This window comes from Podarcis bocagei (genome assembly GCF_964188305.1).
Source record: "Podarcis bocagei genome assembly, chromosome: 14".
Lineage (NCBI taxonomy): Eukaryota > Metazoa > Chordata > Lepidosauria > Squamata > Lacertidae > Podarcis > Podarcis bocagei.
The window spans coordinates 40010894-40037781 of NC_138139.1; the positions used below are offsets into that span (position 1 = coordinate 40010894).

Consider the following 26888-nt stretch of genomic DNA (forward strand, 5'->3'; position numbering starts at 1 on the left):
AGTGTCTTCAGCCCACTAATGAATTGAGAAGGAATTCTATTAGGCAGGGAACCTCCTCTACAGAGAAGCTGTGGGAGTGCAACCAGGAGTACCTAACTGAGGAAATAAAACTTACGAACAGATGGGATTGATGATGACAAAGAGCATCCATGCTTGTGAGAGTAAGAGGCTCACTGGGTGGTCTCTGAAAGCAAGAGACACCCTGCATTCTGATGATCCTTGAAATTGGCAGGAGGCTAGGTTGGGTATAACAGCAGCTGGCCAGGGGTTCAGACTGCAGCCTTTAACAGTGAAAAATGTACCAATAGTGGGCTTTCTTGTCATTTTGAGATTATTTCCCTCCTTGTATGGAATCAAATGTTTGTTTTTGAATCCAAAGGTTTGCCGGTGATTGATAAAACTGGAACAGAATAGAACATTGTCCTTGCGACCTGTGTTTCTCGATCTCAGTTTCTTCATATCTACCAAACTGTGCATAATGATTCCATTGTCTCAGATTGAAGCAGCCATGGAGATTACTTGGAGACAGATAAAATCACGACCTTCTTTGTTCAACAGACATTCTTAATAGATCCCGTCTTCTTTAGAAACAGCCTGTATTTCAGCAGGCTCCTTATAAAAAAACAAAAACAAACCAGATTTAAAAGAGATAATTAATGAAATGCACCTACACAGGGAGTAGGCTTAATTCACTGATCAATACCTACTGAAAAATCAAGTAAAATGGATAATTGTGGATTTTTGGGGGTTGGTGGGTGGGTATTTAGTGAGATTTCTTTAATAACAAGAAGGACCATCACTCCCTATCCCTAACTGGCTTTTAAAAAATCTCTAGATTTTAAATCTAAAAAATAAATAATTAACACCTATTGCAAACAGCACCAGACAGTGTGAAATAGGCAAAAATGAGGAGTCAGGGGCTCTCCACAAAATTCATCCTCAGACCTCAATAGAACAACTAGCAAGGTCCACAGTGTAAAAGGTGGGAGGGTGGATGCTTAATGAAGAAGGGGAAAGAGTATGGCAGGGAGCCCTTTAAATAGCCTGATAACTGTCACTTCCCACATTGGACAAATCTGTCCCACATGCCGCAGCACGCTCCACCCCAGACTAAACAATTTCTCCTCTTTCTGTAGGGGTGGAGGGTATGGCAAATCTGCTCCCCCCCAAAAAAGAGGGTAAGTAGCATTTATTTAGGCAGGCATGCCATTTATATTTCTGTTGGATTGCAAGGAACTGGGGAGCAAGGGAAATGATGAATTTAACACTTCATGCCTTCATTCTTTCATGTTTTCATTTAGCAAGTTTGTATGGAAAATTATTGCATGGAAAATGATTGCAATTGTTTTGTCTTCTGCTGGATTTTATATTACATATGATTTTAGTGCTTTTTGTCATTTACTTTTGTCTGTATGCAAATTTCCCCCTCTCTTGTTACAATTTACAAATTTTAATAAAAATAGATTTTTTAAAAATAAAAAAATCAAGTAGCATTGATATAAAAACTGGGAAACAGAGTAACAAGCAGGCTGCTGATCCAAAGCTGTGAATATACATGCACACATATTTTTGATTAAATAATTTACTCTTAATGACAACACTTGAGTTCTGTGCCTGTGTGGGGCTAGATTTCTGAAATGTGCAATAATAGCTCAGCTTGTTTTCCTTTCCTTCCTAAACAGCAGAAGACTTTCTTTGCAACTGAAAATTACTCATAATTTGACAAAATTACTGTATTTAAAGATACTTTGTGACAACACTGAAATCTACTATTGCTTTCCTATTTAAATATGTTCATGCAAGTGATGGTTGCTAGACCTGTGACCTGATATATGGGCTCTCTACAAGGTCCCTGAGAGTCCACCTATGGCTCTCTGGGAAAATCTATGCATTTTGCTGAAGGAGCTCTGGTGTTTAATTGGAATATTTCACTTCTCAGTGTTGATATAAATTGGTGGAAAGTAAGGTAAAGGACCACTGGATGGTTAAGTCTAGTCAAAGGCGACTATGGGGTTGCGGCGCTCATCTCGCTTTCAGGCTGAGGGAGCCGGTGTTTGTCCACAGACAGTTTTCCAGGTCATGTGGCCAGCATGACTAAACTGCTACTGGCACACAGAGGACCGTGACGAATGCCAGAGCGCACGGAAATGCCATTTACCTAGTTTAGCTAGTGGAAAGTACTTGCTGCAGAAGATGGACACATTGGCTGTGTTGAGGTGTAATGCTAAACCAGAAAATATGGTGCCCTCCATTTGTCAGTACACTCCGACTCCCTTCATCTCTGACCATTGGCCTTGCTAGCTTGGACTGATGGGAACTGGAGCCTGCAACCTCTGGAACGCATTTTGCTGGCTACCCCTGTAAATGGGCCCAGCTTTCCCCAGGCATGTGCGAGTTTCCTCTTTTTCTTTGGCATGACCATGAGGAAGATGATGGAAGCTTCTGCTTCTCTTTTGAATTAATCACAATTTCACATGTCACCCAAACACTAAACTGTGGTCCATCTTGACTATGATTAATGAAAGCAAGTCAACTTTTTAAATCACAGTTTGATGCTGGCCGGTTTCCATAGTTAAAATTAACCACAGTTTGTCAAGGTCTGGGTGATCTGACAAACTGTGGTTAACCTAAAATGGAGCCCGGGGTGAGGCTAAGCTTATGCTTATTGCTGGCCAGGTATAACCCATGAGTCCTTTAGATTTGGCCAATGGCCTCTCCTCAGCCTCCTCACATGGCTAGAAGGCTTTGATAAAAGTTTCTATTTTTGTGAATGGGACATTCCCCACATTTCTGTATTGTGGGAGTGCTGAAAACAGACAGAATAAATCCACTATGATCCTCCCTCCTATAACCTGGTAGGTGACAGCTGAGGGAGGATTCCTTTTGGTGGATTTATTCTCTCAGCTTAGTTCCATTGCAGTGAGGGCTAGAAACTTGCCAACATGTAAACAGGAAATATGGGATTCTCAGTTGCTTGACAGTGATCAGGGCCAAAGGTTAAAAATTGGTGTGATTGTGAAACTATTGCTACCACACCGTGAATTTTATGCTCAAGCAGCTTACAGAGCTATAAACTTGTAGATGCCCTGGCAGTCACCCATGTCTTCATGAGAACACATTACTCACCAAAGTTGTAATGCAAGTTTTAGACTATTAATAGGAATTGGCTAAGGAATGGGCCCGGTGTGTGGACATTAGACACGCAAGCCTTTGAAGAGAGTGGGGCATTCTATTGTTTTAAATCTTTGCACCAGCAGCAAAGAATTTCTGGTGGGTAATTTCCATAGTGAAAATCAATTATCCAAAGGTCACCCTTCATTTGTTTTTGTTTTATACATACAATGATTAAAAGACAGAAAACACAATTAGATCAATTTTAAAGCAGCCTTAAAGCTTTTCAACTGTGTTGGAACTGAACATCTTTTCTTTTCTTTTCTTTTTCCTTAAAAATAAAATCAATGAAGAAAGTCAAGCTTTGGAGGAATGCCAAGGAAAAATAATCCTGTCAGGAGGAAACCTAAATACAGTCATGTATTTTTAAAAACACACAACTTCGTTTCCCTCCCCAAAAATACATTCTTATACTGCTTCAACAGTCATGGCTTCCTGCCAAGAATCTTGGGAACTGTAGTTTGTTTTGAGTGCTGGGAGTCATGATTGAAGAACAATCCTTGCTGAGGCAGAACCATCAGGGTTTCTGCAAGCGTGAGTCCTGTCTCACTAACATATTAGAGTTTTTTGAGAGTGTCAACAGGCATATAGATAGAGATGACCCAGTTGATATCATGCACTTGGACTTTCAAAAAGCTTTCAACCAAGTACCCGAGAAAGCTTAGCAGTCCTGGACTAAGAGATCCTGTTGTGAAACAGAAGTGGCAAGTAGGAATAAATGGGCAGATTGAAAATTCCCTCCCCCTGTTAGCTGCATTGAGGGTACAAAGGGTTAGGCACCTAGGCTACTAGGAGAACAGAATGCTGGATGAGATAGCTATTGGCTTGAGTCAGGAAGCTCTTTTTACATTCTTATCAGGGAAGAGTACAGTAGCAAATGGAGTTAACAAGCATAGATGATGCAAAAATATGTATTTAAAAGCTGCCGGAGATAGCTATGTAACTGCATGTAACAAGTTGTTACACCATTGTTTTAAAACTTTCCTGGTCCCCGCCCCCCCACCTAATCTATTCTTGTGAATTATAATTTCAAAGGTACATCAAGTCTTGGCACTTCTGTAGAAAAAGCCATGCGTTTCCCAGTAAACCTGACATTTCCTGTTACGTTTAAGAGTCTTCATGGTGCTGCTCAGGATATGAAAGAAAAAAAATAATTCACATTCAAACACAATCCTTTTCATAACACTTTTATCTCAACATGAGGAATGATTAGAAACACAGTACTGACATAATTATGGGAAAAAATGTTTTTTTTTTAACATTGCACAAAGGCTTTCTTTTCAGTTATTAATTTCCTATTCCTGGGTAGTTAACCTTTCTTTTTTCTTCCTTTTTTTCTGTGTAAGATGGCAAGTGGCAATAATTCAGCGGCATCGTCCACCGAGATGAGCTTTGCGGCTGAACCCCAATTAGCAAGCCACCTTTTAAATCTGCATACATCTGTCTTTTCCTGCAAGACCTATACAACCTGCACACAGCTATACAAGGGGCAAGACCCACACTTTGTTCTTGCCAGAGCTTCAGGGCTAAGGATCAGCCCCTGGTATCAGTGGTGAGTTGCCAGGTCTCCATTAGTCAACAGCCAGAGGACCCTCTTAATTTAACCTCTCCCAACTCAGCATTGCACGTGCCAGGTGGCTAGACTTAGCAAATCCGCTCCACTTCCCAGTGGGGGGGAGTTGCGGTGGACCACATGGTCACCCACTCCCCTCCGGGGGCAGGGGACGAAGTCTCACATCACCCGGAGGTTCCCGGCCATGTCATTGTCCAGCCAGCCAATCCACTGGCTGGGGACGTGTGCCTGGGCCCCATTTCAACTGAGGCGCAAGTCAGAGAGCTTACGCTTGTCTTGCTTCCTCAATCTCCCTCCCTCATTTTCAGGTTTTGACATTGGCCTTGCTATGGACCTTGGTTGGTCGCCATTGAGGGACCTGGTAGGAATTTCCCCACTTGGCAAATTGGCACAGGCCATTTGCCATACCTCGTAGCAATCGTCACAACTTTGTAAGGTTTGGCGGTTAGGCATTGGTTGATCTTATGTTGGGGGAGGTGTGGCCATCACCTGCCCCTCCAAGCTTAAGGGTATTCCGTTAAAGAAATCCGGAGGTGTGGATCTTGTCCGAAGCCCGGGGCAGGGCTAGCGCCATGCCACAACCCCGTCAGGAACCCTGGGGGAGCTCGAGTTGGTTTACATCAATTGGGCTCCCCCTACCAGTGGTTGACCCTTACTGGACTCCTGCGTGATGGGCAGGAGTCAGATATAGTCGGGTCAATTCCAATGCCTAAGCCAATACCGCTCACAATCTGTAACCAAAAAAGTTGTGGCCTAAATTTGCCCAATAACATTAATCTAATATCCTTCTCGTAGAGGAGGGAGAAAGGTTGTTTTCTGCTGCTCCAGAGAAGCGGACACGGAGCAATGGATCCAAACTACAAGAAAGAAGATTCCACCTAAACATTAGGAAGAACTTCCTGACAGTAAGAGCTGTTCGACAGTGGAATTTGCTGCCAAGGAGTGTGGTGGAGTCTCCTTCTTTGGAGGTCTTTAAGCAGAGGCTTGACAACCATATGTCAGGAGTGCTCTGATGGTGTTTCCTGCTTGGCAGGGGCTTGGACTCGATGGCCCTTGTCGTCTCTTCCAACTCTATGATTCTATGATTCCTTGTTTCTTATTCATCAGTGAGGGAGTGGTTTCGGGGTCTCAACACACAACTCCCATTATCCTGGCCATTGGCCTTGCTTGCTAGGGCTGTGGGTTGTTGGTGTTCAGCAACACCTGGAAGGTTGCACCTGTTCTGCAGTGTCTGGTGATGGGAAGTGCCTCATGGAGATCCTGCATAGTGATGGTTGTTACGTATGTTCTTGAGTGTTCCCTGCTCTAAGCGAAAAAGGTCTGATTTATATACACCTCAGCCAGCCCCTGTCGACACCCATCTTGTGCCTGACTGGATGTTTTGTGTCAGGGCTTCAGAAGCCTGGCCTGCCTTGTTATATGGACTCAAGCTAAGAGCAGGGGATACTTAGGAATGTGCATAACAATAGTGTTCTTTGATCTGGCCAAGTCTTCCTAGGAAATTCATCCCTTGGATTTAGCCTGCTTCTAACACAGTTAATGTTTACTGCTCATTAGAGCTTGTTACACAAAGGAGATTACAATGTGATGTTTTTCCCAGTTCAGCTTCTGAGTGTACCTAAGTTACTGGCAGCTGTCAAGTCTGCGTGGAACCAAGTCACTTATGTAGGACAATATAAATATTCATGTTATCATACAGACAAGCACGCACATAACCTCACCCCCCCCATGTAGCTCTGTATATTTCTATTATAGCTGTTTGTATTTTAAAGGGCTTGTTCTAACTGTAAAAAAAACTAACTAACAGGCAAACCATTATCATGTTTCTGGTCTCCTGAGTGCCTCAGGAGCAAAACAACCTGGACAAAATTCCCACCAACTTAGTCATAGCTTGAGCAGTTTTGTGGATTGTGTGCTGGATCTGTAGTAGAAGAATCTTCCTTGAAAGATCAACATTAGGACCCATTTCATGGTAAATCTTCCAGCAATATTATTATAATGTATTGAATTTATATACTGCTCTATACCTGGAGGTCCCAGGGTGGTTCACAGGACAATATAAATTAAGGCACACTGGAAACAGTTTCTACAATGTCCACGTTGTTTACATTTATATCTCGCCTTTTCTCAAGGAGCTCAAAATGGCGTACGTGTTTCTCCCCTACTTTACATTGTCCTCATAGCAACATTTTGAGGTAGCTTAGGTTCAGAGAAGGTGACTAACCCATAGTCACTAGTAAGCTACATGGCTGAGTAGGGGAATATTGGGCTCTCTGATACCCATTTTTTGTTTTGTTTTATGAATGAGATAAGGGCAACGAAACACTCTGCTACTGGACTGGTAATGCAGTTGGGATGAACATCCATTCTGCTCATTTTTCTTCTTCTAAAGATAACCTCAATGGTCATTCATCCCCATAATGTAACCCACCTGCCCTCCCCCCATACTGTTACATTTCTAAATTGGCTTGCCTCGTTACAAGGATCTATCATATTACAAGCAATTAAGCCCTTGATAATAAATTGTTTGCCAGTCTGCATATGATGTACTGTAAGTGATTGCTCCTGCAGGTATTAATCAGCTGGTGCAATTGCCAGCAATATAGATCTACTCCAGGCTGATTGAATTTCTTTCCAGAAGGTGCAATGAAGCAAAAGGAACTTTTCTTTCTTTCTTTCTTTTTTAAAACACACTCAACACACCTAAATGCGAAAAGGAAACATTTTCTTTGAGATCTACCAGTTTGAAACTGGCCCATTCCCACAACTGCATCCCTAGCTCAGGACAGTTAAAAACAGTCTCTTAGACCCTGATGAAGTTTAATCAAAGGCAGGGGGAAGTGGCAAGTGGCAAGTGGGAGCCTTCCACGGTCTTTAAAATTTTTTTTAGTTAATTTGTCATAGGAACTTCCGTAGTTTTAATCTAGCAAGGAGTTTAGGGCAAAAGGACTGCCAAACATATTTGTTTATTTTATACTGGCTGGGTCCCAAGAGGGAGCTGCTAGAAGAACATAAGAAGAAATTGCAGGATCAGGCCAGTGGCCCATCTAAGTCCATAATCCCATTTTTACAGTGCCTAAGCAGATTTTCCCAGTAGTGATGTATGGAAGTGAGAGCTGGAACATAAAGAAGGCTGATCGCTGAAGAATTGATGCTTTTGAATTATGGTACTGGAGGAGACTCTTGAGAGTCCCATGGACTGCAAGAAGATCAAACCTCTCCATTCTGAAGGAAATCAGCCCTGAGTGCTCACTGGAAGGACAGATCCTGAAGCTGAGGCTCCAATACTTTGGCCACCTCATGAGAAGAGAAGACTCCCTGGAAAACACCCCAATGTTGGGAAAGATGGAGGGCACAAGAAGAAGGGGATGGCAGAGGACGAGATGGTTGGACAGTGTTCTCAAAGCTACCAACATGAGTCTGACCAAACTGCGGGAGGCAGTGGAAGACAGGAGTGCCTGGCATGCTCTGGTCCACGGGGTCATGAAGAGTCAGACATGACTAAACAACTAAACAACAACAAAGCTGATGCCCACCACCACAAATCTCATACACTCCTGCATGTTGTGAATCACAAGAGAGACTCTCCAGCAAACTGTAACATCCAATCCTATCCTCACAGTAATGAGCACTACCCTGAGTTCCCCATTACTCCTTGTAGAAGATTCTTAAGGACATCAGAAGAGCTTCGCTGGCCCATCTAGTCCAGCGTCCTGTTCTCAAAGTGGGCAGCCAGATACCTATGCGAAGCCTGTAACAAGGACCTGAGTGCAACATACCTTGAGGTGGGGCTTATTTCAGCCACATTGGCAACTCCGGGCAGTGACACCCCCTGTATATAAGATGGTCTCAGATAGGCATCTGCAGTAAACCCTGCCAACCTGCTGGAATCACAGGAGCTGCCTGAGGGCTGGCGAATGGTGATAGGAGGCCTGATTTCAGCATTTCTTGTAGCTGGTCTGCTTTGAGAAACGAGAATGCAACAGAAGTCTTCTTGTATGTTGGAATTGAGGCAAGCTGTACACTTGACACCACTTATCCAGATCTCATACAAAGACTTTCATTAGAGTGACATGCCCATGCTGCTCCTTCCACACTCAAATTATAGTGATTCTGAATGAAGCGTGAGATAATGGCTATTGTAAAAAAGAAAAAAGAAAAAAGAAAGAAAGGGTGAAAGAAAGGGGGGGGGGAGGGAAAGGGAAAAAGGAGTCCAGAATATTATTTAAAATGGAGAACTTTGGCATCAGTTCGCCCTGGGAGATACATCCCATCTTGATAAGTTACCTTTTCATGTTTTAAAAAGCCTGGTGAAGAAATCCTCAAAGTCTTCAAAGGGAAAGAAAACCCTTCCAGGCTGAAAGTAACACGGTGAAAGTGAATGCAGTCTTCCTTTCCTTTAGATTCCCACCTGGCATTCTCACAGTTGTGCTCATGTGAATTCACCCAGAAGGAAGCAATTATCCATGTGTGCAATTTAATTCACTTAAAAGGCATGTAAATTAAGGGGAAGGGCCGTAGCTCAGGGGCAGTGCATCTGCTATGCAGATAGAAGGTCCCAGGTCCATTCCTTGGCATCTCCTGGTAGGAGTTGGAATACCCCCAAACAGAAGCCTTGGAAAGACTAGCCAGTCAGTGTAGACAGTATGGAACTAGATCAACTAAGGGTTCGACTCTGTGTAAAGTAGCTCCCTGTGTTCCTGAATTATTGCATGATGTTTACACTTTTATTCTTCCAAACGTACAGTTTGCAACATTTTGTACAAAAGAAGTTTCTGCACGTTTATAGAATAAAATGTTAGGTGAGACCAGAATGCAATGGCAAAACATATGCAGTGGACGCTCGGGTTGCGAACGTGATCCGATCGCAACCCGCAGCATTCGCAATCCTCACTGCCGCATCTGCGCACGCGTGGGTCGCAATTTGGCACTTCTGCACATGCACAAAGCGCAATTTAGGGGTTCTGCGCATGCACAAGCGCCAAAACCTGGAAACAACCTGTTCTGGTACTTCCGGGTTTGGCGCAGTGTGGAACCCGAAAACGCATAACCTGAAATGTCTGTATCCCAAGGAATGACTGTACTTTGCACACAGAAGGTCACAAATTATCCTGCTCCACTTCCATGGAGGAGCCTACAGCAAAAGGCTGTTTCAACACCATGGAGAGCTCCAAGTGCACAAGTTGCCCCAAGAAGGATTGGATGTGAACAGAGAACTTTAAAGCCTTAGCCTCCAGGCCCCTTTTCCTAGACAGTGCCCCCCCTTTTGGAGAACCATAGCCTCTTAAAAGGTAAGCCCTCTGGCCTAAAGCTGAGCACTTCTCCTGCTACCTGACTTGGTACATTCCCTTTTCTGTTGAACTTGCAAGGTAGTAACCCAGACCCAGGGAAAGGTGTCCACGGAGGTCCTGGCTCTAGTTCTTTAGGCCTGGTGTTGTGGGATCTGGCTTGGGAGGCTCCTGCCTGCCAATCCTCGGTTCAATAGTCCCTGGATCACTAGCATCAAGTTCAGAGTCAATAAGTCTAGCTCTTTAGCTGGTGACTCTAGTCTCTGGCCACTTGTTCTTGTCACACCTAGACCCTGGGATCATCTCACAGATTCAGGCCCTAATATCTCAGTTTACCATTTTAGGAGATGAAGGAGGGTAGGGTGAGCTGCTGTCCACTACAGTGGACAATTCAGGGTTATCATCCCTTATTGTTTGAAGCTCAAGCTCCCTACATTACCTGATTATGGGATCCAACCAATGATGCTCACAAATTTTGTGTTTTTGTAATACCAATGGTGTTGGAAGAAGAAGGGAAGTGGGAGGTGCAGAGGCTTGTTATTTTTGTATTGTTATTGTTTTCTTTATAACAATTTTTTTTATAGAAACAAAACCCACGATGGGGTACAGCTAATGGTTTTTTGAAGTTTGCAATGATGTATCTCCAAGTGCATCTATGATGCTCTGTAATGCAATGCCTTCTTATGTTTAATAATCATTTTACTGGCTTTTTCTGTTTGATTTTAAATGCCCTTTCCTTTACCAAGAGGGGGATAAAAAAGAATATTATTCAATAACCAAGGCTGCTGTGGTGCTTGTGATGTGATCTGAATAGTCTTTTCATTACGGGATGTCTCAGAAATGTCCTCAGATAATGGATAACAAGAAAAGCAATTAAGGCTTTACCCCCAAGTAATATTAAAGGGCTCGGAATAATAACAGGGGATGCATAAATGCATGTTTTTATCTTGTACGTTGTTCTAAATTAATTCTCTGGGAACTGCGGGAGGCATTATTTGGGCAGAAACTCTAGCTACACTTGAGGACAAGATGTAGAATCCTGTGGACATTGTTTTTCTATTGGCTAGGACTGGACCAGAGACCTCTAAGTTTGAAGCCCTAGCCAAGAGGAGTATGGAAACTCTGGGATGGCACTAAACCTGGGGCACTGTGGGGGATTACAAAATGGCGGCCAGGCTGCTACTGCTTTCACTAGCAGTAGTGCTGATGGGGACCTTAATGAAAAAAGATGGAAGCCATGCTAGTGCAATGGCTAATGATAACTCTTGCCCTCAAGAAACTATTAGGGAATATCTCTTCCCAGGGCTGGTGTCAGTGGTGGGCCCCCATTCCCAACACATACACATTCCAATTGAGGACCTAGCTTTGCTTGTGTAGGTGGCCACCACCAACTTCCTTGGCCACCACAACTGCTTGGGCAGCAGTGGCAATCACCCACCCTGTACTGAACCCCTGGAGACACCCTGCAGCGATGGACTGGTGATGATGCTTTTGAATGGGAACTAAGTCAGCTCCCATGCATGGTGGCTGTCTGCCATTTACACAAAATGCAATGCGGGTAGCCACCATGCATGGAAGCTGACTTTTGCTAGTCTTCCAAGTGGCACAGAGATGGTGGTGACTAGATATGCACCTGTGATGCATCAAGGAGGGGTCCTTCCAAGCCCCCAGAGTCCTTGGCCTGTGCCTGTCCTGGCCAAGCAGTGGTCTTTCCTCCCCCATAAAAATTAGATAAATTCCCCCGCCCCCCAAAAAATAAATTTCACTTTCCACAAACAGCATGGAGAATGTTCTTTTTTAAAGCTTTAAAACTTTTTATTAACAACATTGAAGTCTAAAATATACCCCCAAAGCACATTATACACCTTTAGCATATAATTACTGAGAACACAGGATAGATTCTAGTTCACATATCCTTCCGTTAAGTAAAATGAAAATGACACAGCCCAGGATTGAGAATTTTGAAGGGCCTTTGTCCCAAGTACCAGTGAACACGACCTCCAGCACTTGAGGTTCAAGTGCCTACAGTAGGCAGAAGATGAAACGAAGAGAAGTTTTAATTTAAGGCACTAGAATCTCAAAGCATAATAATTACTCAGGCCAACTAGCAAATATTGTTTCAGTTTTGATGTGTGTGTGTGTGTGTGTGAGAGAGAGAGAGAGAGAGAGAGAGGCTTGAGAAAAGGATGACTAACTTCTAAAAGAGAAGAACTCAGTGCATTTTGTCTCAAAACAACAAAAGACTTCATCAGTTCATGGCTCTTGGAGAGAATCCTAATTTCTGACATGAAGCACTTCTGACTCATGCTTCGGAACTCGGCAGATCAAGGGAGGAGCATGAAACTGGCAGCCCCCTCCCTCCAGTGGAAAGGTACAGAATGAGAAGAACTAATCATGCCCAAGTGTCATATTCTTTTACAGTTGACTTAAAAAAAGGTAGCGAGAGATGAAGCACAGGCGCGGCAGATCAAAAATGGAACCTGCTTTTGTTTCTGATCTTCCTCTTCGTCGGGGAATGCTACTCTAATGTGAAAACTTTTCATGCAAAAATTCAAGCTCAAGCTAGATAATGAAATACCAGGGAAAGCTCTGGAAACAGGGTGGGGGTGGGTGGGTCTTCTTAATAGCAGCCATCAAATGAGGTTAAGGAAGCAAATCAAAGCAGAGGTGATGGAGCAATGGACGTTGCGTGTTGAGCCACAGTAGCCCCCCAATAATTCACACTTCACACATCAATTTTTGTTTAAGGTTTTTGGCATAATTTTGGCCACAACTTTATTCAAATACAAAAATGTGAGTGGTTGCTTAGGCACTGGTTCCGACTATCTGTCCTTGCCCTCAGGGACAGAGCTGGCCTTCCGGATACCAGCGGAAGCCAGCGTGGGAAACAAGTATTGGGTGAGAAATAAAGCTGGGCACCAGACCATTACTTCTCACCCTCATGTTCCTGTGGGGCTTGCACGGCCCAAGTCCGACTCCGGGGACAAGGACGAAAGAATGGCAAGCCCCTGGATTTCCTTTAACGGAATTCCCATTCGCATCATTTGGAGGGGTAGGCACTTACCCCTCCAAGCACCAATTTAACCAGTGCCTAACCGCCAACCTTACAAGTTGTGACGATTTGCTACGCAGTAGGCAAAAACCAAATGGCACCAGCCAATCAGCCAGATGGCAAAATTCCTACCGTGCCCCCGCACCAAGGCGAACGACACCATGACAGGCATAGCAAGGTCAAGCGATCAGCTTAAATAAAAAACCCCCCTATTAAAGGGAGGGAGGGCGGGTGATCCGATGCAAAACGGCCAAGAGGCCGTGCCAACGTCTGGCCCCTGTATATATAGACTCTGACCCCTCCTCCGAATTGGCAACAATCAAAACACCCCAGCAACCCAGTTTAACCATTTAAATGGCCGGGATTCAACTAAATTTGCCTAGTCACTGGAGGGTGGCCTGTTCCCAACCGCAACACGTGCTCTCTGCTAGGGAGAACACGCTTTGCGTGTTGAGCCACAGTAGCCCCCCAATAATTCACACTTCACACATCAATTTTTGTTTAAGGTTTTTGGCATAATTTTGGCCACAACTTTATTCAAATACAAAAATGTGAGTGGTTGCTTAGGCACTGGTTCCGACTATCTGTCCTTGCCCTCAGGGACAGAGCTGGCCTTCCGGATACCAGCGGAAGCCAGCGTGGGAAACAAGTATTGGGTGAGAAATAAAGCTGGGCACCAGACCATTACTTCTCACCCTCATGTTCCTGTGGGGCTTGCACGGCCCAAGTCCGACTCCGGGGACAAGGACGAAAGAATGGCAAGCCCCTGGATTTCCTTTAACGGAATTCCCATTCGCATCATTTGGAGGGGTAGGCACTTACCCCTCCAAGCACCAATTTAACCAGTGCCTAACCGCCATGGAGCCCTCAGCTCACCGCCAAACCACTCACAGCCCCAACCAAGACCTCAGCTTGGTCACCACCGCACCAATCCAAGCCTCATTCCCTGAAGCGGAAAGGTGCATGCCATCAGCTTGGAAAAAGGATGGCCTCTCAAAAAGAATCTCGGGGTGGGAAATTGCATCGCCACCAGCTCCAAAACTTTTTTGACCACAGCAGAATTGATGCGTTTTCGGGCCCTTTCAGTGGCAGCCGGGCAACGACTGCCCTTCCAAACGCAGCGTTGCAAAAGCTTTGACCAAAAATTTTTCGCTGTCGGCACCATTGCACGCAGCGTCTCCAGGTCACCCAAAATTGCAGCACGTAGTGACAAACAGTCCATGGGCACCAGGTCGTTCTCACCAAGCTGCACCACAATAGCAGCTGGCGGCCCCTCCAAGAGCAACTGCCTCCGGATACTTGGCAGGAACTCCGACCAGCACATCCCACGTCTGGACAGCCAAGACAAGCGAATATGTGGAGGAAAGCCGAAATCTGGACCCAATCCAGATTGCCGTGCTGCGACGCCAGCCCAATGGACGATACTGTGCCCCACAATCCAAACGGGTCACCGCTAAACCTGATAAATAAGATGAAACAAGCAAAAATTGTAAGACACCAATAATGTTAACGAACATAATCTTTGAATGCATTCGATTTCCAACGACCTGTATTTTATTTCCACTGCCTTATTAACATGCTTTCCGGCCTTCTTGGTGGTACGTTTGTCTAGGCATTGGTTCCCGACTAGCTGCACCTGACCTCAGCAGGGCAGCACTGACGACTGGGCCCCACCATATCGTCAGTACCAGCAAACATTGTGGGGGAGCAATGAATCCCAAGGCAATCGCATCCCGCCAGGTGTCGTTCCCCATAGGGGAAAGATGCACCCCATCTGCCCTAAAGAGGGCAACAGCCTTGAAGAAAATTAGGAGGGTGCAATATTACAGAACCACCTAAAGCAAGGACCTATTTTATTTTATTTGTTATTTTATTCACTTTATTTATTTTATTCTATTATCCACCGCCTTATTAACATGCTTTCTGGCCTGCTCGGTGGTAGTTTGTCTAGGCATTGGTTCCCGACTAGCTGCACCTGACCTCAGCAGGGCAGCACTGACGACTGGGCCCCACCATATCGTCAGTTCCAATAAACAGCATGGGGGAGGAATGAACCAGGATCAGACTCAAGCTCACCCCAAATGCTCCCAGGGACTCTTGCATGGCCCTACCCCTCAAAAGGGGTCTACAAAAGCATGGCAAATCCTTGGATTCCCTTAATGGAACATCTTTGCGCATTGGAGGGGACAGGTGCTCCCACCCCCCCTCCAGACCACCTTGAACCAATGCCTTAAATTATTTTGAGTCCAGGGAGAGCTGCCATCAACTCAATCCAAGCCCTCTTGCATGCAGGAATGCAAACTTATGCTGGAGGAAGACAGCAAACATTCTCGCCCAGCTGTACCACCAGCACTGCGGGAGGACCTGCACAGGTCACACTCGACCGCACCAAAGGAAGGATCTCCTCCCAAAGCATTCCCCATCTGGACATCCAGTATATGTTCACATGGGCAGGAAGACTGAGATGACGCCCCAGTCCAAACCCGTCAACATGCTTGCCAGCCTAGTGTACAATGCTGTGGCCCAAATGTGCACAGCTGCTCCTATGAAAAAAGGAAACAACAGACAAGCATCAGCACAGACATCACTGTGACACTTCCTGATATAATCCTTGTCAGCGTCAGACTTCCAATGACCCGTATTCACAATCCTGTCTACTGACAGGCCCCCAGTGTGCAGCCTTTGCAGCAGCACCTAATCGTAAGGAATGAGGAGTGTTCAGCGGTAAGCAAGCCGCAGGCTCTAATAACTGGTGCACGACGTAAGCACATTGATGCCGGGCTAACGGGAACCCATTTTCATGCACTAGGAGCGGGCCAGCCCCCAGGGAATAAAAAGCCAAATATTCTGTTATCCATAACCGGGCAAGGGCCCTCCTCACCTGTGGCGGGAAGCCTGATTGTGGCACTCCTGCCCACTAAGTCTGTTTTAGAGTTACCAGCTCTAATGTCAAGCTCCAAAGGATAAGGAAAAGTCCTGAAGCAATAAGCCTCCAGAATCTCGGCCCCGTGCTGGCTCCAACAACCATTTCCCCAACCCTCAGTGCGAAAATGCAATGGACTACTGAAAGGAGTCTCACCTTGATCTTTAACCCGCAGACAAGTTTTAACTTGTTGCAGATACTGCATAGGTAAAAATTGACCGACTTCCTGCCCACTGTCCTATGAGGTTGGAGCCTATTCCAACCTTCCAAGGCCCTGCGCACTGCAAACTTTATACAAGGGTCTCTGAAAAAATAAAGCTTCAATGAAACAGACATTGCAGCGGACTGAATTCGGATAGTTATAACCGCATGCCCAATCTGCAGCAGGTGGACCAAATACTGCAGGATCTGCTCAGAGGATGGGGGCAAATTCTTCCGAATGGCCAAGAACTGCCAGCTTAAGGCTAAGAAATCCATCCAGGCCTTCCCATAAGAGGTAAAAGCAGAAGGGGAAATGGAAGCTGCTGCTCTCTGAAATTACTAATTGTTGTCAAAATGCCACAAGACTGGAAAAGTCTGGCAATAGCTGAGTCTGGAGCCCAGGATCTGAAGCGCTTCATCTGAAAATCGGATAGTGTCAGCGTAATTTGGAGAGTAGAAAGCACAATATTAAACCTTAAGTGGCGCAGCTCGAAAGCATGTGCGGAGGGGCAGAGACTGTGCTACAGCATGAGGACTGTTTTGCCAAGACGCTCAACACCACCTGGTTATCAGACCAAAAGCAGATCCGATGGTCACTGAACTCCTCGGGCCACATGTGAACTGCTACTACAATGGGGAAAACTCAAGAAAAGTTATGTCACATGATTGCCTCACCACACCAGGCTTGAGGCCATAGCTTTGCACACCAGCAGCCCTTGAAATAAAAACCAAAGGGCAAAGATCCAGCAGCACCAGCATGAACCTGAAAATCCCTGAGCGGGTTCAAGGTATCCTGCCATGGCGAACTACTATTGCATACATTCAGGAATTGCTACCATCGCCTGATATCTGCCTTCACCACATTTGGTAGGCATACACAAAGGTAAGGGGACCTCTGTCAGCATCGCCCTTGAGCCAGTGCCACCAACTGGACTCATCCACTTCAGCCCCAACTGGGCTAGGCGAGCTGGGTAGCACTTCCAGAGACCACCTTCTGCACATGAACAGGTCAAAGTGCTGTGGACTCACAGCTTAGAGTTGTGAGCACCGGATTCACTCCAACAAAAAGACAGTCGTCGCACAGCAGAGTACAGCAGAGTCTGAGTATATAAACAACTCAGAGAGCAGCTCTGTAGAATATCTTCTTTATTGTATCTACAACTATACAAACTATATACAGAGCTTAATAGGTCTAAGCATAAATAAATGCTGCACTGCACTGAGTATCTGCAGCTGCCCTTAGCAGCAACCTTATCTCTACACATGATCTCTAACACTCAGTCTCTCTCCCTCTCCGACACTGACTGACTGACTGACTTGGTGCTGGAGCAGAATAAGTAGAGACCAGAACACGCCTCCTCCTCTCTGGAGAATCAGCAGACTCCTCAGGAGATTCTTGGATATGGGAGGGGTGAAATCTAGGCAGCCTGGCCTAGTGGGAAGATTAGTTAAGTGACCCAGCAAGATCGGATCTGGTGAAGCATCACTTGCTACAGAGGAAGTATTACAAAATAACTTCCTTCAAGGCAGACAGCTTCTCCATAGCCAAGTGGTATGTTTTAGCAACGATATCCAACTGGATCCCTAAATAAAATGGGAATATGGGCAAAAGGTATTGAGCTATTGCTTGCCAGCTTCCAGCCCCCGCTTGGGCAGGGGGCATCTTGTGCAGCCATCATGATATGTAAATTTACAGGGCCGACGCTGGCCAGAACCCCTAAAGAAGTCCCAACCAAGCTGCCGCCAAGCCAGCTTCCTTTTCAGACACACACTCTGTGCAATGCAAAAAAAAAAAACAAAAACAAAAAAAACAACAACACACACTCCGTGCAGTGCACACACTCTCCATGCAATGCAACTACACACTCCGTGCAATGCAAAAAGCACGCTCTGTGCAATGCAACTACACACTCCGTACAATGCACACACAAAACCTCTGTGCAATGCAACTACACACTCCGTGCAATGCAAAACACACTCTCTGCAATGCACACACCTTTCATGCAATGCAACTACACTCCATGCAATGCAACTACACACTCTGTGCACTGCACCCTCTGTTCAATGCAACTACATACTCCGTGCAATGCACACACACTCCGTGCAATGCAAAAACCAAAGCAAAACAAAACACACTCTGTGCAATACAACTACACCCTCCATGCAATGCACACGCACTCCATGCAATGCAACTACACACTCCCTGCAATGCACACGCACTCCATGCAATGCAACTACACACTCCCTGCAATGCACACGCACTCCATGCAATGCAACTACACTCCATGCAATGCAACTACACACTCCGTGCACTGCACACCCTCTGTTCAATGCAACAACAAACTCCGTGCAATGCAACTACACCCTCCGTGCAATGCAACTACACACTCCGTGCAATGCAACAACACACTCCGTGCAATGCAACTACACACCCTCCGTGCAATGCAACTGCAAATCTCCTAGCAATGCAATGCAATTGCAGCCCGTGCAGCGCCGTGCTCTGCAACGCACAGAGCAAACTGCAATGCGGGCATGCAAAGGTGCTTTCTCCCAGTTGCATATTGCAAACATGGCGCCCATTACATCCCTCGCAGTGAGGTAACCACCAAAAGGACTTAAGTGTCCAGGTAGAGCATGGGGGAGCATGCAGCTGTCCCATACAGGGACCAATCCTGCAACCTAGGCATTACCGGCACTATGCGCTGACCCAGTGAAACCAATGCTTCATGGACCACATGGGGACACTATTCAGGCCGGAAACGCTTCCAGGCCATCGAATTCTAGGGCAAAGCCCTAGGATCACCTGCTAGGCCAGGCATAAATGTTTCCAGTGAAATAGCAGAGTTGAGGTAGCCCACAGCTTGTCCAGGTACCCCTGCTTGCCCTTTTAGAGGGAAGCACCCCTTCAAGAAACCCAAAGTTCTTTTATCACAAATGGGCCGAACTGCCCAGCAACAGAATAGCCCATAAGGAGCAGTTTGTTTTGTTTTGTTATAACAATGGCTAAGAGGGGGATATGAACTCCCAGGTCCTAGTCCTGCACTTTAGCCACTAAGCCACAATGGCTCATCTCAAAATGGCAGTCGCCACTATCAGGGCAAAACAAACTTAAAGAAAATAAACTTGTTCAGAAACAGCATAGTTCAAGAGCATATACAGAGTGCTCATAGTCCTTGGAGGCACAGGGAGCCATAAAGCCAACCTTCGGGGATACTATAAACGAAAGTGATACCAGCTAAGCTGGGAACAGCCCTGACTAGCCCCACAATTTCAACAAGAGAAATGGGGGAAACCTTTTTGCGAAAGAAAGCCCCTAACGGGGGCTCTCTCACTATTGGGAAAGGCAAGCCACAGATACAGGGAGAATCTTCCTACAGGGCAGGGTAAGGGGTGGGGTGGGAAATTGAACAGGAAAAGGGGGGAATTAAATTATTTAAGGGACTAGAGAGGATTAAAAGAAAGGGGAAATAAAGAAATAAAGAAATGTAACCAGACAATGAGAAGATTGTCCCAGTGCTCCATGTGATCCGATGCAAAACGGCCAAGAGGCCGTGCCAACGTCTGGCCCCTGTATATATAGACTCTGACCCCTCCTCCGAATTGGCAACAATCAAAACACCCCAGCAACCCAGTTTAACCATTTAAATGGCCGGGATTCAACTAAATTTGCCTAGTCACTGGAGGGTGGCCTGTTCCCAACCGCAACACGTGCTCTCTGCTAGGGAGAACACGCTTTCTCCTCGCATTGACACTCAGCTTTCCCACTGGGTTGTGTCCAGTGCTAGTTCTACTCAGAGTAGGCACAGTGAAATTAACAGGCATGAATAACTCAGGTCCATTAATTTCAGTGGGTCTATGCTGAATATAATGTTCATGCCATTGTTTCTATGAAAGCTCCTTTGGTGGGGGGCAGAAACAGTCAAACAAGGTGAATTGTTTTGTCACTGACACTGACCTTCTTTGGGTGGAAGCTTGAGAGAGAAATACTACTTTTAGTGCAAGACAGGGAAATTTAAATATTCTAGGTAGTGTCCCATTTTAGAGTAGAGTCATTGAGATTGATGGGCATAAGGCTGCACTCAGACAGCACTTTATTCCACTTTTCACAGTGCTCTCTTACCTGATAATTTAAACATTTTATGTGATCTTTCGTACTATGTAAAAGCCACTTTTGGAAAACTAGCAGAAATTTAATGTTCATTTCCATGTCCCTTCCTTCCTGCTTTCCTTATTTTCCAAGTTGGTGGCTATCACTGCCTCTTGCTGGAACAGATTCCATTATTTTTTGTGGGGGGAAATTCCATCATTCTTTTTGCCTGCTGGATTGGTCCAATGGCCCAATTAGCTGAGCATCCTGTTCTCGCAGTGTCCAGCCGAATGCCTGCAAGCTGGGCATGAGTGCAACAGAACTTCCCCCTTTTGTAAATTCTAGCAGGTGATATTTAGAGGCATAATGCCCCTGTCAGTGGAGGTAGAACATAGCCATTGCAGGTTTGGGCTTTGTAGGTTTATCTCCATGCTTGGCAACATTTCTCTTTCCTTCTCCTTTCCTTTCCTTTTTGTCCAGCCTGAATAAGTGTTCCACAGAGCTCCAAAAAGTTGCTGTCTCTCTACTTATTTCTGTACAATTTGAGCCAGTCTTATAAAAGCATTTGCCCTACTACTGCTTTTGAATATTGGCAGGTTCTCCAGTTCCAACGTATCCTTTGCAGTGGGGCTCAGTAGGACAGCCAGGGCACATCACTCAGATATTTGGCATAATATCTCAGGGCATTCTTTCAGCCGAGCCTTGAAACAGCCGTTGAATCTCAGCCAACATTCACCCTGCGTTCGATGCGAATGCCACCCACGTTGACACTGGTCTGAAGGCTGAACGTGCATGGAATCCTTGGCAAATTTATTCGCAAGACCCGGTGGCGTGTGGATCCCTGCTGCAAGGGGGGTAGGGGAAGAAGAAATCCAGGGATGGAAATCTGCTTCCCATTGAACCTGCGAGATTATCAGTCAAAGGCCTGCCTACTAATTTGAGATGCTTAAGGAACAGAAGCTGACATTTAGAGAAATCTCACTGATAATTCCCCCAGGTCAGAAAAAGCACAAGGGGGGTGACTCTGAGCAAATCGAAAGAGTCAATACACATCTCCTTTTCAATATTTATGATTCCCTACTTCTTGTGGAGTTCTCTGACAGACCACAGTAACAGAAATATATGTATGGAAGTAGACAAACCAGCGGCTTTACAAGCCTCTATTCATGTGCAAAATATAATGAGCTACTGGCATTTTAATGCTCCCCCCCCAAAAAAAACCCCTTCCCACAGTGCTGCCTCCCAAAGCAAGTGTAATAAAAAGCCATTATGTGTTCACATCAGGTCTAAGGTTGCAAGTTAATATATTTTGGTTTCACCACTCCTTGTTACAACAGCAAACCCAGAACAATCTTTAATATAAGCTAGACAATAACCTTTTATCTCTCCCCCCCCCCCCATAACACAATCACCCATGAAGATCCAATGACACGGAAAGGCGGAAGATTCTGGACAGCCAAAAGAAAGTATACATGTGGCACATCATTAAACTGTGGAACTCAGTCCCGCAGGAGACAGTGGTGGCCCACCATCCTGGATTGCTTGAAAAGAGGATTAGACAAATTCACAGAGGATAAGGCTATTGATGACTGCTAGCCGTAATGGCTCTGCCTCCACAGATGGAAGCACAAATGCTTCTGAAGACCAGTCACTGGAAACCACAGAAGGGGCGAGTGCTCTTGAGCCTGAATCCTGCTTGCTGGTTTCCCACAGGCACCTGGTTGGTCACTGTGAAAACAGGATGCTGGACTAGATGAGCCATTGGTCTGATCCAGCAAACTCTTCTTACATTCTTAATGTCTCATGTTGCTTAACAAGAGAGGAGACAGATTTAGGAGAGCGCAACTGGTTCTCCCGCACAGGCTGCCTCGCTGAAGGAGCACCTTCCTGCCTCCTTCCCAAAGTCTAGTAAGTGGGAGTAGGCGTGTGCTGAGCTTGGGTTTTTTTGGGGGTCCTAATCCTGAACTAAAGGGACGTAGGTGGCGCTGTGGGTTAAACCACAGAGCCTAGGACTTGCTAATCAGAAGGTCGGTGGTTCGAATCCCCGCGACGGGGTGAGCTCCCGTTGCTCGGTCCCTGCTCCTGTCAAACTAGCAGTTCGAAAGCACGTCAAAGTGCAAGTAGATAAATAGGTACTGCTCAGGCGGGAAGGTAAACGGCGTTTCCGTGCACTGCTCTGGTTCGCCAGAAGCGGCTTAGTCATGCTGGCCACATGACCCGGAAGCTGTACGCCGACTCCCTCAGCCACTAAAGCGAGATGAGCGCCGCAACCCGAGTCGGCCATGACTGGACCTAATGGTCAGGGGTCCCTTTACTTTTAATCCTGAACTGATCTGGGAATTTTGCCCCTCCTTCATGGCCAGGGCAGTCAGGGCAAATGGAAGCCTCCCTTCGCTCCCTTCCTCTGAGACCGACAGTTGGCAAGGTCCTGTGAAGACTATGGGAGTAAGAAATAAAAGGGTTGGTATGGATCCGCTGAGAGCCGGTGCAGATTGGTGTGTAGCCATATTGATTTACTGGACCTCAGCCTAAAGCTATTACGAAGTGATCACAGGCAGGGAAAGAACTGCAAATGACATTATAGGATTTCCCCACAGGAGGGTGTGGGGGGGAAAGATCTTATCAGGTTTACCAACTGTTATATAATTAAAGAAGGCTGAAGAGCTGTCTTATTACTGCAGGCTGGCAAGGAAGCTGAAAGGAAGTCACCTTCTCATTTCCACCCGCTTCAAAATTGAGTCCTGGCTGGAAGTTCTGATGATTCTTTTGTCTCCCTGTACACTGACCATGGGATGGCTAGGCAGACAGACAGACAGACAGACAGACAGACAGACAGACAGACAGACAAACAAACAAACAAACAAACAAACAAACAAACAAACAAACAGGCAGATGCTACAAAGCAGGGGTGGGCAATCCTTTTCAGCCTGAAGGTCACATGGTCACAGTGAGCAGGGTCAGAGGAAAACATGGGCAGAACAATGAGTATAATTTTCACCTGTGTACAATAGCATCCTTTCTATGCACACATGACCCTCCCTAGTCTCCGTTCAGCAAGTAAGAGACACTATCGGAATTCAAGGACATGTTCCAGCCGGCATCAATTGCTGATTTGGCATAATTTGGCTGCTTGGCATTCAGTGCAGGCCAGGAAAGAAAAGAAAAGAAAAGAAAAGAAAAGAAAAGGTAAAGGTTTAAATTCACTGCCACCCTGAGGCATTATAAGGGCACACTCTTGGGGTGCCCGTAGAGCCTGGCCTGTGCACCATGGTGAATGCTAGACAGCGGAATCTGGCATCTTGGGCATCACTTAGCTGATTCTCCCAGAACAAGGAGACCTTCTCCCAGTGCTTCACTGGGGGGCAATTAACTCATTGTCTTACATGTCCAGTGGGGGTGAAGGATGGTTCCTTCTAATGTAATCATTGATTTTTCCCAATTGCACTTAGGTATTTGGCTAATTGACAGATCCTCTCATCAGTTAAAATTTAATAAATAGAACCTTTTTTTACCATTGAATATGTTGTCTTGCATCTTTTTTCTGCTTGTGGGGGCGAATGAACTGGAAAACACTGCAGTTGGCAAAGCACTGGCCTTATGTGACTGTAACACTTAGTCCCAATTGCAGTTTCTGAAACAGCTTCAAAGACGGACCCATATATTGCAGCAGTCAAATTTGAAGTTTACCAGGAAATAGGTCGCCAAGGCCAGGTTATCTCTATCCAGGCTGGAGCAGCAGCCTAAGCTGGTTGAATGCACCTGTCCCATGGAGGCAACTTGGACCTCCTAGGATCAAGATGGTTCAATGAACACTTTCAGATAGAGTACTTGAAACTCATCTAGTGCAATATGAACACCACTACCTAGATAAATAAGAACATAAAAATAGAAGAGGAGCTTTGGGGATTCCCATGGGCATCTGTTTGGCCGCGGTAAGAACAGGATGTTGGACTAGATGGGCCATTGGGCTGATCCAGCAGGGCTCATTTTATTTTCTTAAGAACCTTCCACAATGAGCAATGGGGAGTTCAGGGAGTGCAGAACTCATTACTGTGTTGACAAGATGTTAGTCTTTCTCTACCCTACTTGGAGTTGCTGGTATTGAACCTGCGACCTTCTACATGCAAGGCACATGCTCTGCCACTGAGCTATAGCCCATCCTCAAAATGATCCTTGTTAACAAGGTTGATATAGGAATATAGGAAGCTGCCTTATACCGAGTTAAGAGTGTTGGACCATCCAGTATTCTGCACTGACTAGTAATGGCTCTTCAGGGTTTCAGGTGGGATTTTCTCATGGCCTGACCTGGAGATACCAGGGATTGAACCTGGAATCTTCTGGATGCAAAGCAGATGCTCTACCACTGAGCATCAGGGCCAAGCTAGGGCATTGGAAACAGGCTCTGAAACTGAGCCATGTCTCAAACTGAAGGATGAGATTGCCAGAGCAATATAAAATCGAGAAAAGTAACATCTGTCCAACTCTAGGAGGGGGGTGCAGAATCCACAGGGACGTGTTCAGCAAGGGAACAATTCCTCAGGGAGAAATGTAACAAGTAAACAAGTCCTTACCATGCGGAGCAACCTTATCTTCATCTTCATCCTCTCTCTCTCTCGGCAATAAGCTTTATTTAACAGAGGCAGGAAATTTGGTAGCCAGTGGACTTTGTCAGCTCAGCTTATTTAAGAACTTTGAGCACAGTGCTGAGATGCCAATGATTAAAAGCTTTGGACGCACCAGTCCTTTCCACGCTGAGGATCTTGTTATCTGAAGCCAATGTGTGAAGGACACGCTGTGGGTTCAGATATTTTAAACAGGGCTCTAGGAATTTGGGAAGCCATCTGGGTAGGCTTTGATGTATTACTGGGGGGCGGGGGACAAAGATCCTTTGCCAGGCAAATCTACTGTGAAAAGATGATGCTAGCAATATGACATTTTAATTTTTTTTAAAATTCTGATTGGCAATGGTCACATCATAAGAAGGATGAAAAGAAGGTCAGGACAGCAGCCAACTCCCCTGCCTAGGGGCAGAATGATTCACTCACTCTTTGCAGATCAAGAGAGGCAGCCTACTGTGACATAACTAGGAATGTAAAAGAGCTTAGTTTTCCCTTCTGCTCTGCCTAGCTCACACGCAACACTGTTTCTGTTCCACTGCACTGCTTCTTCCACCAAAAAACTATGTTCTTCATCTCACTGTCTGCTAAGTTAGTAAAGAAGAACTCTGTGGTGCTTGCAGTGTGGGCTTTGAGTCCCAGGAGTTCCCTCTCTACTTGTGAGCCAGTGTGGTGTGGTGGTTAGACTCAGGGAGTGGGTGGCGCTGTGGTCTAAACCACTGAGCCTCTTGGGCTTGCTGATCAGAAGGTCAGCGGTTCGAATCCACACAACGGGGTGAGTTCCTGTTGCTCTCTCCCAGCTTCTGCCAACCTAGCAGTTCGAAAACGCACCAGTGCAAGTAGATAAATAGGTACCACTGTGGCAGGAAGGTATATGGCATATACCTCTGTCCTAAGCTTTCACAGACAACAGTCCACTTTGTCATATGCATATGGCATTTCCGTGCGCTCTGGTTTCGGTCACAGTGTTCTGTTGTGCCAGACGCAGTTTAGTCATGCTGGCCACATGACCTGGAAAGCTGTCTCCCTCGGCACACACACACACACACACACAGAGAAAGAGAGAGTGAGAGAGTTGTTGTCTAGTAATAGGGAATGATGTACAAGGTAGCGACACCACGCACAATCTCATTTCACACAAAGATACCTGAACATTTTGCCCCATAATCTTCTTTCTAGGAAGGCTGGAGACTTCCTTTAAAAAAAAAAAAACATCTCAGAGTCCAGGGCACCAGTGGAAGCTTTTGTGGGTACCATGTTGCTTGCAGGTGCCAGGTGGATGACCTCTGTCCTAAGCTTTCACAGACAACAGTCCACTTTGTCATATGCATAAAGCATTATCTGTTCTTCAGGCATCTGATGAAGTGGCTGTAGTTCATGAGCGCTCGCTCTATAATAAATTTGTTAGCCTTTCTGTTGCTATAAGACTTATGCTATAAATTACTGACATTCTCCCACATGCATGGAGGGAAAATATCAATTTGCTTCGAAAGCTCTGCACCATTAACATTTGGATTCTTGCTCATTTTGTGGACCCCCTCCCCTCTTTTTTTTTTTTAATAAGAAAATACAAACCACGGTTGATTCATTGTAGTTGTTGATTTGCGAGAATCTTAGGCACATCAGTGACAAAACAGATTGGCATCTGGCATCTAACAGCTCTCTGTTATGGATTGGGAACATCCATTAGAGTCACATTGAGTAGGCTTGACTGACACTCACTAAAAGTGATTAACCACAGAATGACATGCCAGAACCTTAGAGTGAAAAAAGAGAGTCCCCTTTGCTTGAGACCAATCATTCACTGCTTGGCAGCACAACTGCATATTTACAGCTGAATGGAGTTCATCTGCCAAACTATCAGAATAACAGCAAGGAACCATTGCCAGATCTCAAGATGGCAGGTGGCACAGGTGGAGAGAGAGAGGCAAGGGATCAAACAGTTGGGAAGGCTTGCATAATCTGACGCAAACGCCC

The 26888-nt window shown here is 45.6% G+C and overlaps 1 long non-coding RNA gene across 1 annotated transcript; it reads right to left on the reverse strand.

Moving 5' to 3' along the window:
- LOC308573129 lies at positions 1-25053 on the reverse strand. The gene is made up of 3 exons (XR_014001944.1): positions 24867-25053; positions 8524-8703; positions 1-612 (listed from the first exon to the last, which is right to left on the reverse strand). It is a non-coding gene; the product is annotated as an uncharacterized lncRNA (long non-coding RNA).
- Between the last annotated feature and the right edge of the window lie 1835 nt (positions 25054-26888).